Raw genomic sequence first — 11,730 nt, 5'->3', positions numbered from 1 at the left:
AAATCCGGTACTAAGTCTGATTTAGCCCCAGCACTAGGTAATGTTCCGATGCTGTCTTGAGGGATGTTGGAACCAATCATGAGAGAGTGTTTGATAAGCTGGGTGTATTGGTGGAGGGCGCATTCTTCCAACGGATGAGTGCCATGTGCAAACGGGTGACGCAGACAGTCAGTTATTCTCTGGTTTTCTTCAGGAATGGGACACACTTGCTACCCGTTGTTTCTGTGATGTTTAAATGAACTAGTTTAACGAAACAATGCCGGTAAACTGAATGAGTTTGTTGTTAAGTAACACAGTGTATTCTATTGGTTCATACTGTGTGGACTTAATTAGTTAGTTTAGTGCAGTGAATCACATACTAGTGAAGAATTGAAACCGTTTGGATATTGTTAGTTGTGGTGACTTAAGACTATTACTATCCAAGTGGACTCCAGATATTGTGAAGTTAGCCAAACCTCATCAAGCTCAAGGATCACACTAGTATTTTATAATAAATCTCATTTTATTTACTTTTCTATAACTATGTATGTATATTAATAAATCATACTAAGAATTCAATGTGTAATCTAAGTGCAATAAAAAGGCATGATAAAAACGATCAGTAATAATCATTAAAAATACCTTTTATGCATTACTCATATTTTAAGGGAAGAATAGGAAGCATTGGCATATACTTAATCTGAGGGGGGCGTTGGGCACAAAAAGATTTTGCAAAGGGGCGTTGGGTCGAAAAAGGTTGGGTAACGCTGATCTAGACCTTCAGTATCTTTTTTTTTTTTTAAAAAGCAGTGGCTGCCCCATTGTGGCAAACTAGGATATTGCATCCAAGGCCCATTGCCAATATGTTTTCAGAATCACAGAATAGTAGAGTTGGAAGGGGCCTGTAAAGTGGAGCTTGGAAAAGTTACTTTTTTAAACTACAACTCCCATCGGCCCCAGCCAGCATGACTACTGGATTGGGCTGATGGGAGTTGTAGTTCAAAAAAGTAACTTTTCCAAGCTCTGGCTAAAGTCATCAAGTCCAAACCCCTGCTCAGTGTAAGTCGAGGGTGACTGCAGTCAAGTGGCCCAGGAGATCATTTGAGCAGCTGTACTTGTACCTGTGCCAATGAAGAAACAGGGACCTCTTGCAATAGGGCAGCCTTGGCCAACCTGGTGCCCATCAGAGTTGTAATCCAAAACATCTAAAGGGTACCAGGTTGGCAAAGGTTGCAACAGGGAAATCAGAAGGGGTCATATCCCAGTGGTAAAGCATAGCAGTTACAGCTTAGTCCCTTTTTCAGTCCCCGCTACCTACTTGTACATTTTTCTTCAAAGTTATGCTTCTTGTGCATTCATTTTATTTTATGTTAAGCCCCTGCAAGGCCCATTGTCAGGCGGAAAGCTGGGATATAAGTACTTTTACATGAATATAAATGAATGGATAAAAAACAGCTGCCTTGCATGGAGACATTTCCAGGATGGGTCCTTGGCATCTTTGCCAAAAAAGGGAGCAAAGCTGAAGAAGACCTCTCTCTGTCTCAGCCTGTGGAGAGCTGCTGCCAGTCAGAGTAGACAATATTGAGATCTACACAGACCAATGGGGTCTATAAGGCAGCTTCCTTTGTCCCAAAGGATGGAGTCAATGAGTGCAATTTTCCATTCAGGGACATGTATACAGGAATATAGAGAGCCACCTTCTCTTGAGTTAGGCCATGGGGCCCTTCTAGCTCAGTCAGTAATCACTAATGACAACAGAAGATTTATGTAACTTCAAAGTTGACAATGAGGACATTGAACTTGTCAAGGATTATCAATACCTCGGCACAGTCATTAACCAAAATGGAGACAATAGTCAAGAAATCAGAAGGAGGCTAGGACTGGGGAGGGCAGTTGTGAGAGAACTAGAAAAGGTCCTCAAATGCAAAGATGTATCACTGAACACCAAACTCAGGATCATTCAGACCATGGTGTTCCCGATCTCTATGTGTGGATGTGAAAGTTAGACAGTGAAAAAAGCAGATAAGAGAAAAATCAACTCATTTGAAATGTGGTGTCAGAGGACAGCTTTGCGCATACCATGGACTGCAAAAAAGACAAATAATTGGGTGTCAGAACAAATTAAACCAGAACTATCACTTGAAGCTAAAATGATGACACTGAGGTTATCCTACTTTGGACACATCATGAGAAGACATGATTCACTAGAATAGACAATCATGCTGGGAAAAACAGCAGGGCGTAGAAAAAGAGGAAGGCCAAACAAGAGATGGATTGATTCCATCAAGGAAGCCACAGACCTGAACTTACAAGGTCTGAACAGGGTGGGGTTCATGACAGATGCTCTTGGAGGTCGCTGATTCACAGGGTCGCCGTAAGTCATAATCGACTTCAAGGCATATAACAGCAGCAACTACAAACCTCAGTCCTTGTCTACAATACACTGACCGGCAGTGGCTCTCCAGGGTTTCAGGCAGCAGATGCTACCAGCTCTACCTGGCGATGCCAGGGATTGAACCTGGGACTTTCTCCATGCAAGGCAGTTGCTCAGTCACTGACTATGGCCCTTCCCCCCACGTGATCCAAGAGTTCCCCCCTCCACCCGGACAGACACACTTCTCTCCCACCCACCCTCCTTGGCATTCTCCTTGGGACACAACTCTCACATTCTGCAAGGCAACTGCTGGTTCTTTAATGTGATTTCAGGCTCCTGAGGCTTTCCACTTCCATTTTTCTCTCCTCGCCTGATGCCGTAGCCCACGACAGCAGCATCAAGGGGGTGTTCTGTCACTTTCCTCTTTTTCACCCAGGTGCTGGCCTGCTACAGGAGGACAGAGCCAGAAGAGACTGTTGAAGGGGCCGCAATGGAAGGGCAGGGAGGGGAAACCCAAAATATGATGCAAGTAAATCTTCCTTTCTTTGTAGAAGAACCCTGCAAGAAAGGGCTTTAAAACTGTTTGTAAAATGCAACTACCTGTATTAGAATAGACTGTGCAGCAATATAGCAGTTTTTAAATATATATATGTATTTGCACACTGAGGACTTTAAACCAGAATAATTGTGTTTTCTGATTTTTTTAAAAATCATGAACGTAGGTTCACGTTTTACAAAACAGCAATAGGTGTGTGTGTGTGTACAGCTCGCTGACCCTCACAACATGTTTGCGGAAATCAGTGGGGGCCTCCAGGCTATTTTGCAGGAGGGGTTCGCCACATACAAGAAATGTTGATTTGTGCCATTAAGGTAGGATGAAGCACCCTGTCATCTGAGTGCAACAAATCTACTTTGGTTTAAGAAACAGACTTTATGTGGTTGGGAAAATGCACGGGAACATTATTTATTTTATTTCTTTATTATTTAATTTATATCCTGCCCTTCCTCCCGGCAGGAGCCCAGGGCGGCAAACAAAAGCACTAAAAACTTTAAAACATCATAAAAGCAAACTTTAAAACACATTACAACAAAACATCTTTAAAAACGTTTCTTAAAAAAAAGCTTTCAAAACATCTTGTAAGATTAAAAACATTTTAAAAAAAGGTTTAAGAACAAATGTAATAAATAATAATAATAATAATAACATCTTAACAAGCAATTCCAACACAGACGCAGACTGGGATAAGGTCTCTACTTAAAAGGCTTGTTGAAAGAGGAAGGTCTTCAATAGGCGCCGAAAAGATAACAGAGATGGCGCCTGTCTAATATTTAAGGGGAGGGAATTCCACAAAATGTGGGATGGATGGATGACTGGGAAGATATAGAAATACGCTGCAAGCAAATCAGAACAAATATGCAACAAAGACAGGGCATTGTCTATTCTCTGCATAAACACATAGGAATGGATACTCAATAAACAAATCTTCTGGTGGAGCCCAATCGTTTGTGGACTTCCTCCTGTTTTTTCCCCTTTTAGTAGGGTTGTACCCCATTTTTTTACTGAAGAAATGGGCAGGTTGTTTTCCTTCATTCCACTGTGACCTTTGCACAAGTGTTGATGGGTAGTCCACCAACACTTTAGTATTTTGTGGGGTGGCTGGCCAAGGTCACATAAGCAGGACTGTGAGATGTCTCAACAATTATGTTACTTGCACATGGCAGCGCAAATCACACTCACTTGGATCGTGATCATGGCCATATTTGGGCATAACACGCTAGCCACAAGATGCAATTAGGGAAATTAGCCTCAGCATAAGCTTGACTTCCGTTCAGGGTTTGATTGGACCAAAACAAACTGCAAGCGCTGGTTTGCACATGATGCTAAGCCACCTGCTCTATGGTTTGTTTCCCTGCTCTAGAAAGGGAGGAGCAAAGTGGGAACTTCTCAGGCTGTGTAGACCAGCGATCAGTTCCTGCTCAGGCCAATTTCCCTAACTATGGTTTGTGGCTGCCGTTACACATGAAGTTGTTGCAAACAAGGTGTTCAGTGTCCAATTTAAAGCATTTCAGTGCCTCCCACATTCTTTCCTTCAATTTTGGAGGGTGGCAATGCCATCTAGCACACCTGCAAAGGGGGCATGAAAATGGAAACCTGTAGTCAGCCTGATGGATGACCTTCTTCAGGAGAAGGGCAGGGAGTGTAGTCCTGCTGCTCTCGCTTGATCCCTTTCATTACTGTTGGCCACAGAATCCTCTTGTGCCATCTCAAGAGAAGACTAAGGGGAGATATGATAGCACTCTTCAAGTACATGAAAGGTTGTCACATAGAGGAGGGCCGGGATCTCTTCTCAATCATCCCAGAGTGCAGGACATGGAATAATGGGCTCAAATTGCAGGAAGCCAGATTTCGACTGGACAACAGGAAAAACGTCCTAACTGTTAGAGCCATACGACAATGGAACCAATGACCTAGAGAGGTAGTGGGCTCTCCGACACTGGAGGCCTTCCAGAGGCAGCTGGACAGCCATCTGTCAGGAATGCTTTGATTTGGATTCCTGCATTGTGCAGGGGGTTGGACTTAATGGCCTTATAGACCCCTTCCAACTCTACTATTCTATGATTCAATGAGTTGGGAGCTGGTGGTGCTTGCAGTGAACACAAGAACATAGGAAGCTGCCTTATCATGTATCAGACCATTGGTCCATCTAGCTCAGTGTTGTCTACACTGACTGGCAGCAGCTCTCCAGGATTTCAAACAGAATTCTCTCCCAGCCCTCCCTGGAGATGCTGAGGACTGAACCTGGTGCCTTCTGCATGCAAAGCAGGTGTTCTGCCACTGAGCTATGGCCCTTCCTCTGCTCCTACCTATGGGTCTGGGTTCAGAGAATCCCATTGGGGGATTATGTGTCCAACCCTTGGCACTTGTGCTGGGAGAACCGGCAGGGCAATGCTTTATCCCTAATGCTGTTTAATATCTGTATCAATAGCTCCCAAACCTTTTCCCCCGTGAACCTCTTGAAAATTGCTGAGGGTCTTGGCAGACCCCTTAATGATTTTTCTGCCTGTTGTAGCAAATGTAACGTGGTGTGCTAGGTGCTGTATGATTATTGACTGTATTTTTACAGCCACACCATGGACCATAGGTGGTCTGCAGACCACATTTTGGGAACCCTTGATCTATACGAAGCTGCTGAGAGACGTCGTTAGGAGATTTGTGGCATGGTGTCATCACGATGACAGCCAACTGTATTTATTTATATTTATTTATTTATATTTCCATTTATAGACCGCTTACTATCTGAAAGATCTCAAAGCGGTTTACAATAGAATACACAAGGTACAATAAAAAACATATCAAATTAATTTACAAAACAAAATACATGAGCAATATCCATACACATAAACACAGTATAAAAGCCAGAGTAGGCCGCAAGGGACCCAAGTGCAAAAGATTCAAACACTGGAATTCCTTGCATGGTCCTCAGGAAGAATGTATTTGCAGCTGATAGTCTGAGCTCTGTTCCATCCGAATCAGGAGAGGTTGTGACTGTTTTGATCTGTGCTTGGATACATCGTTCAAAAAGGCCCATCTGCACTGGGCATTTAATTGTAGTATCATACCACTTTAAACAGTCATGGCTTCCCCCAAGGAATCCTGGGAATTGTAGTTTGTTAAGTGCGCTGAGAGTTGCTAGGAGACCCCTATTCCCCTCACAGAGCTAAAGTTCCCACAGTTCCCTAGGAAGAGGGGTTAATCGTTAAAGCACTCTGGGAATTGTAGCTCTGTGAGGGGTAGAGGGGTCCCCTAGCAACTCTCGGCACCCTTCACAAATGACAGTTTCCAGGATTCTTTGGGGGAAGCCAGGACTGTTTTAAAGTGGTATGATAATGCTTTAAACGTATAGCGCAGGTGAGGTCTGAATCCTGATAAAATGGAGGCTCTGTGGCAGAGTTAGCAGCTCTAGGAGTTGGGGAATTTACTAGTTCTGAATGTAGCTGCCCTCCTCCCTCTGAAGGAACGGTTACGTAGTTTGGGAGTGCCCCTAGATCCCTGTTTGTCACTGGAGAATGCCCAGGTAACCTCCGTGGTGAAGAGTGCCCATTACCAACTTAGCTTGGTCTAGGGTTGCCAGGTTCTTGGCCTGAGACTGATCCTGTATCTTTAGGAGAAGAGAAAGTCAGCCAAGTGCAGGTGTTCTTGCAACCCTGTAATGGGAAAAACCACAAGGTGGAATTCTCCCTTCCTCCTGCACAACTTTGAAAGATCCTCTTGGAGGCCGGGCCTGGCAACCAAGAGGTCTTCTGTATCTTTAAAAGTTGTGCAGGGGGAAGGGAGAATTCCACCTTGTGGTTTTTCCCATTACAGTGTTGCAAGAACACCTGCACTTGACTGACTTTCTTTTCTCCTAAAAATACAGGATCAGTCTCAGGGATTGAACCTGGCAACCCTAGCTTGGTCCCTTTCCTGAATAGGGATAGCTTGGCCACCATGGTTCTTGCATTGGTAACCTCCTGATAGACTACTGTAATACACTCTACATGGAGCTTCCCCAGAGACTGGCCCAGAAACAGCACCTGCTGCCCAATGCTGTGGCGAGGTTGCTGAGTAGAGCACCTGGACGTGCACATATTACACCTGTGCTGAGGGAACTGCACTGGCTGCCAGTTAACTATTGGGCCACGTTCAAGGTCTTGTTACCAACATATAAAAAGCATCAAAACAACCCGGCACTAGGGTACCTGAAGGACCACCTGCCTCTGGGTAGATCTGTAAGGTCACTTAGATCATCTGGGCAAATTTTACACATGGTATATACTTTACAGACTATCACAGGGCAGTGACCCCAAAATGGGCATTTCCTGCTGTCACCCCTGTACTGTGCAATGTCCTCCTTCTGCCATATATGAAGCATCTTCCATCCATTGCATCAGATGTCTTGTGAAGAGTTCACTTTTTGCCCAGGCTTTCCCTAAACCTTAAGACCGGACCCTGTTTATTCTTGGTTTTTATAATACTGTTTCACTGGTTTTCACATTGTGTCTCTGTTCTCATGATCCTATGTTCCTATGATCCTATTTGTATTGCACGTTTGTCTACCACTTAAAGATTTTTAAATATTATGCTTAAATATTATATATAAAATATTGGTATAAAATAAAATAAATGTCATTCATTCCATGGCTAATTGTGTGAATAGTTTCATGTTTGGTTGTGCGAGCCCATTCCCACAAGGTGCTGCTGCTGATCAAATAGTTTGCTTTGGGATCCCCCCCACTCCCATTTTTAATGATAAAAAGGATAAAATGAAAACAAATGTCTTTTATGCAACAAACCTGTTGCATTTGTTGTTTGATCTGGTACAGCTGCATTCCTCAGAATGTCTCCTCTTCATCTCGAGCTTGGAGTTCTTACTGGCTTTGCCCTCAGAAGTGTTGAGTTCAAATTCTAAAGTTTCATAGACTTCCTAAAAAAAACCCCACAAATCCATAGGACCTTAATATATGGTGTCAACAAGCTTGGATTGCACATGATGGGATACTAGGAAATATTGGGGGTGGGGGTACCTGTTAGAACTATCCCTGAGCCTACCAGAAGCAGGAATAGACCAGTTAGATCAGCCTTGCCAACCTGGTGCCCTCCAGACATTTTGGACTACAACTCCCATCAGCCAGCTGGTGGAGAACAGAACTTATGACTGAAAAAATGAGACACCAAGAGACAAGGCCGGCTCCAAAGGGGGGCCAGGTGGGGCCCTGGCCGAGAGCCCCTGGGGCTACAGGGGTCCCTGAGGGGGCCCTCTGCTCCCCTTTCATGATTCGCTGTCGCAGATCACAGAGCGGGAGCTTCAGAGCCCACGCCATTCCCTCATTCAGCCTACCTATCTCAGCTATTTTTGCGGCTGTGCACACAGCGCGCACAGGGCTGCCCTTAACCATGATGGCGGCCAAGGGTTCCCTAAGGGGCTGAAGCCTCTGCCACCATCTTGGTTGATGGCATGCATGCGTGCTACTGCCATCAACCAAGATGGCGGCAGAGGCTTCAGCCCCTTAGGGAAACCTCGGCCGCCATCTTGGTTAAGGGTAGCCCTGCAAAACACAGCCAAGAAATAGACCACCTGTGATGTGTAGTACAGGTGGAATGGCCTTGTGGGGCCACCCTATCAGCCGTCTCTTCATGGCAAAAGAGATCTGTTCTTGTGCACGGTGTCTCCCCACCAACCAGCACAGGCGTTGCACCAGGCAATGAAATCACAGAAAGCTCCAAGAGAGACGGGAGGAGCCACTCAGGCCCACAAAGGGGGCCCTTGTGTGTGTGTGGTGCTACTTGCATCCCCTTGTAATTCACATGGTCCACATGACGTTGCAGGCAAGCAGAAGCTATAACACAGTTTTCCCCTTTAAATCCGTGTCAACCCAATCCACTGGTAATGCAAAAAGGAAAAGAAAAGCCATCTCAGCTTTGCTGCACTCTTCTGTGTAGGTGCTTTGCTTCAATTTTTTTTAGTGGGCGGGCTCTCTTATGCCCCATCGCCCACTCCCTCTCTCTCTGCCACCGGCAAAAGCTGCCACAGCCACTGCCTACTTTGCCTTTCACTCACTCCCCTCTCTCATGAGTTTCATAAAGTCTCCTGTCAATTGCTTCAGCCAGAGAGGTTTGCAATTGACAAGAAACGATGAAACTAACAAAAAAAAAACCTTCTCCAATAGCAATATCATACTCCAGAGAGAGTAAACATGTAAAATTGGGGGCAGGGCCACAAGGAAACAGCGATACTAAACCCTTCCAGAGGAATGCCTACTTGTGTGAAAGGAAAACAGATTGGAAGCTACCATTGGGTAGGAAGGGTCGACCTGGAAAAGCTATTGCGATGGTAAAAGCAGCTTCTTTAGTACGAAGTTAGGCTCCCGTGTGGATAAGCCCTGAACTCTTGTCTAGTGTCCTGAAAGACCTGCCCTTTGCTAGCTTGATTGCTGATGCAGGATTGCACCCTCCTTGTCTCTTTTCTGCCTCCCTGTGCTCCTGGCTACTTCCTAGACCTCCTGCCTCCTGACTCATTTGTGAGCTTGGCCCTATGAGAATTAGACAGCAGGATAAGGCTACAAGTGGCTACTAGCCATGACAGCTGTGTTCTACCTCCCCTGTTGGAGGCAGGATGTCTCTGAATGCCAGCTGCTGGGAACCACAAGTGGGGAGAGTGCTCCTTGCGCTCAGGTCCCACTTATGGGCTTCCCACAGGCATCTGTTGGCCACAGTGAGAACAGGCTGCTGGGCTAGATGGGCCACTAGCCGGATCCAGCTGCAGGAAACTTCTCCTGTTCTTACGTACTTATATGACAACAGTGTCCCAGGCCTCCAATTCCACCTCGTCTTCCAGTACTTGCTTCTGCATTTAACTTAATCCTGCAACTTAAAGTTAGGTCTAACTTTTGTCTGATGCCCATTAAACTTCCACCCAGAAGGGCCGACATGTCAAGAATGGGGTGGTGCCGCACCTGGTTGCTTAAGGCAAAGGGTACTCTGCCGTCTGCTTTTCCCTCCAAGGAGGGACAAAGGGCATTTGTTGTCCTTGAGTTCGTCAGAGCAGCTCCGCCCTTGTTCTGAGGCAAAAGGCACACAGGAGCAAGCAACAAACTCCGGGGCCAACTCTGAAGTGCTGAGTGCTCCAACGTGACAGCCTGGCTTTGTCCCTCTGTTCCATTTCCAAGCTCACACTGATGCCACTTCAAGAGGCATCCTGTCATCTTCCCTCATCCCACAAGATCCATGCCACCCAACCCCAGCTTATCTCACTGCCTGCCCTTGAGGGAACGGGACGCTCTCTTTCACCACCAAATACAAAAGCATTTCTGTACATACTTGTCAAGGGCTTGCCCCACAATTCCTATTGCTCTGCTCTGCATTTGATCCCTGCCCTGTGTTTTCCAGTCTTCTAGGGCAGGGATGGGGACTTTTATCAGCCCAAGGGCCACATTCCCTTCTGGGGGCCATAGGGCAGTGGTGGGCAGAGTCAGAGACAAACTTTGACAGAGCAATGGATGTGAATTTTACCTCTTCCTATTCCTCTCACAGAGCTACAATTCCCAGAGTGGTTTAACAGTCCATCCCTCTTACCAGAGAACTCTGGGAACTGTAGTTCTGTGAGGGAAATAGGGGTCTCCTAACAACTCTCTGCACCCTTCACAAACTACATTTCCCAGGATTCCTTGGGGGAAGCTATGACTGTTTAACATGGAATAATGGTAGAATAAATGTCTGGTGCGCATGTGGCCGAATTGTGTTTAGCAGTGACTTGCTAATCACAAAGTCTGCTCTGAACCTCACCAGGGCTTGCTCCAGCTTCTGCAGAACAGCATATGCCAGCCTTCCCCAACCCACTGCCCTCCAGATATTTTGGACTACAACTCGCATCAGCCCCAGCTCCCAAGAAAGTTTCAGCTCTGAGCAGGGACTTTACACCGAATCCACACACAGTACCCTAGCCAATGCAACACAGTTCTTATTCTCTTACATACACACCCAAGATTTTGGTTTTAATGGCCCACCTTAGCTTTTTCTGAGTGTAGCCTACCTCCCAGTGCTGTTGTTTGGTAAAATGGAAGAAGGGGAGATTGTCATCCACTTTCAGATCTTGGGACATGGCAAGATAGGAAAACAAATACGTAGCGAGCATGTATGTGGTTTGCAGAGTGGATTTTGCAACCTCACTAAGCAAACACTCTGTGTATGCGGGGGGGAACTATGACGACATGCACGGGCCGGGAAGGACAATGCTTTATCCTGCTGTGGGATTATATTACCCCATAAAACGATCCCTTGGAGTCGTGCCAGAAGCATTGGAAGAAGCGATAAAGCCAACTAGCTCCGCCAAGGAAAGGAAGGATGAGGGCAGGAACTGGTCCAAGCAGAACAGATTGTCTACCTGCGGATATCCCGTTGGCACACCAGGACCCAGGAGCTTGGTTTTTGTCGAGGTCATTCTCAAGGCAAACAAAGGAAGGATTCATGGGCTCATGTTGACTACCACAGGGATGGATTTTTTCAGGCCGATTCCCAAAATGGGTAAATCAGATGTCCTGTTCACCCGTTTGCCTTGGACTAGGCCTGCCCTGGGCCATCTCACTGAGCAGTTTCGACAAGGGGCAGGTTTAAACAGCCCCCTACCTGATAAACCTTTAGGGCCAAACTGCACATGAGGTTAGATCAAGAGTGAGGAACCTTTTTTCAGCCTGAGGGCCGCATTCCCTTCTGGGAAACCTTCTGGGGACAATGTGCCAGTGGTAGGCGTGGCTAGAAGCAAAAATGGGTGGAGCAACAGATGTAAATTTTGCCTTTGTACAGTAGCCTCGTTTCTACACACATCCCTCTCCGTCCTGTG

Source organism: Rhineura floridana, chromosome 5 (genome assembly GCF_030035675.1).
Source record: "Rhineura floridana isolate rRhiFlo1 chromosome 5, rRhiFlo1.hap2, whole genome shotgun sequence".
In the NCBI taxonomy this organism is placed as follows: domain Eukaryota; kingdom Metazoa; phylum Chordata; class Lepidosauria; order Squamata; family Rhineuridae; genus Rhineura; species Rhineura floridana.
Note: the sequence above shows the minus strand (reverse complement) of the source record.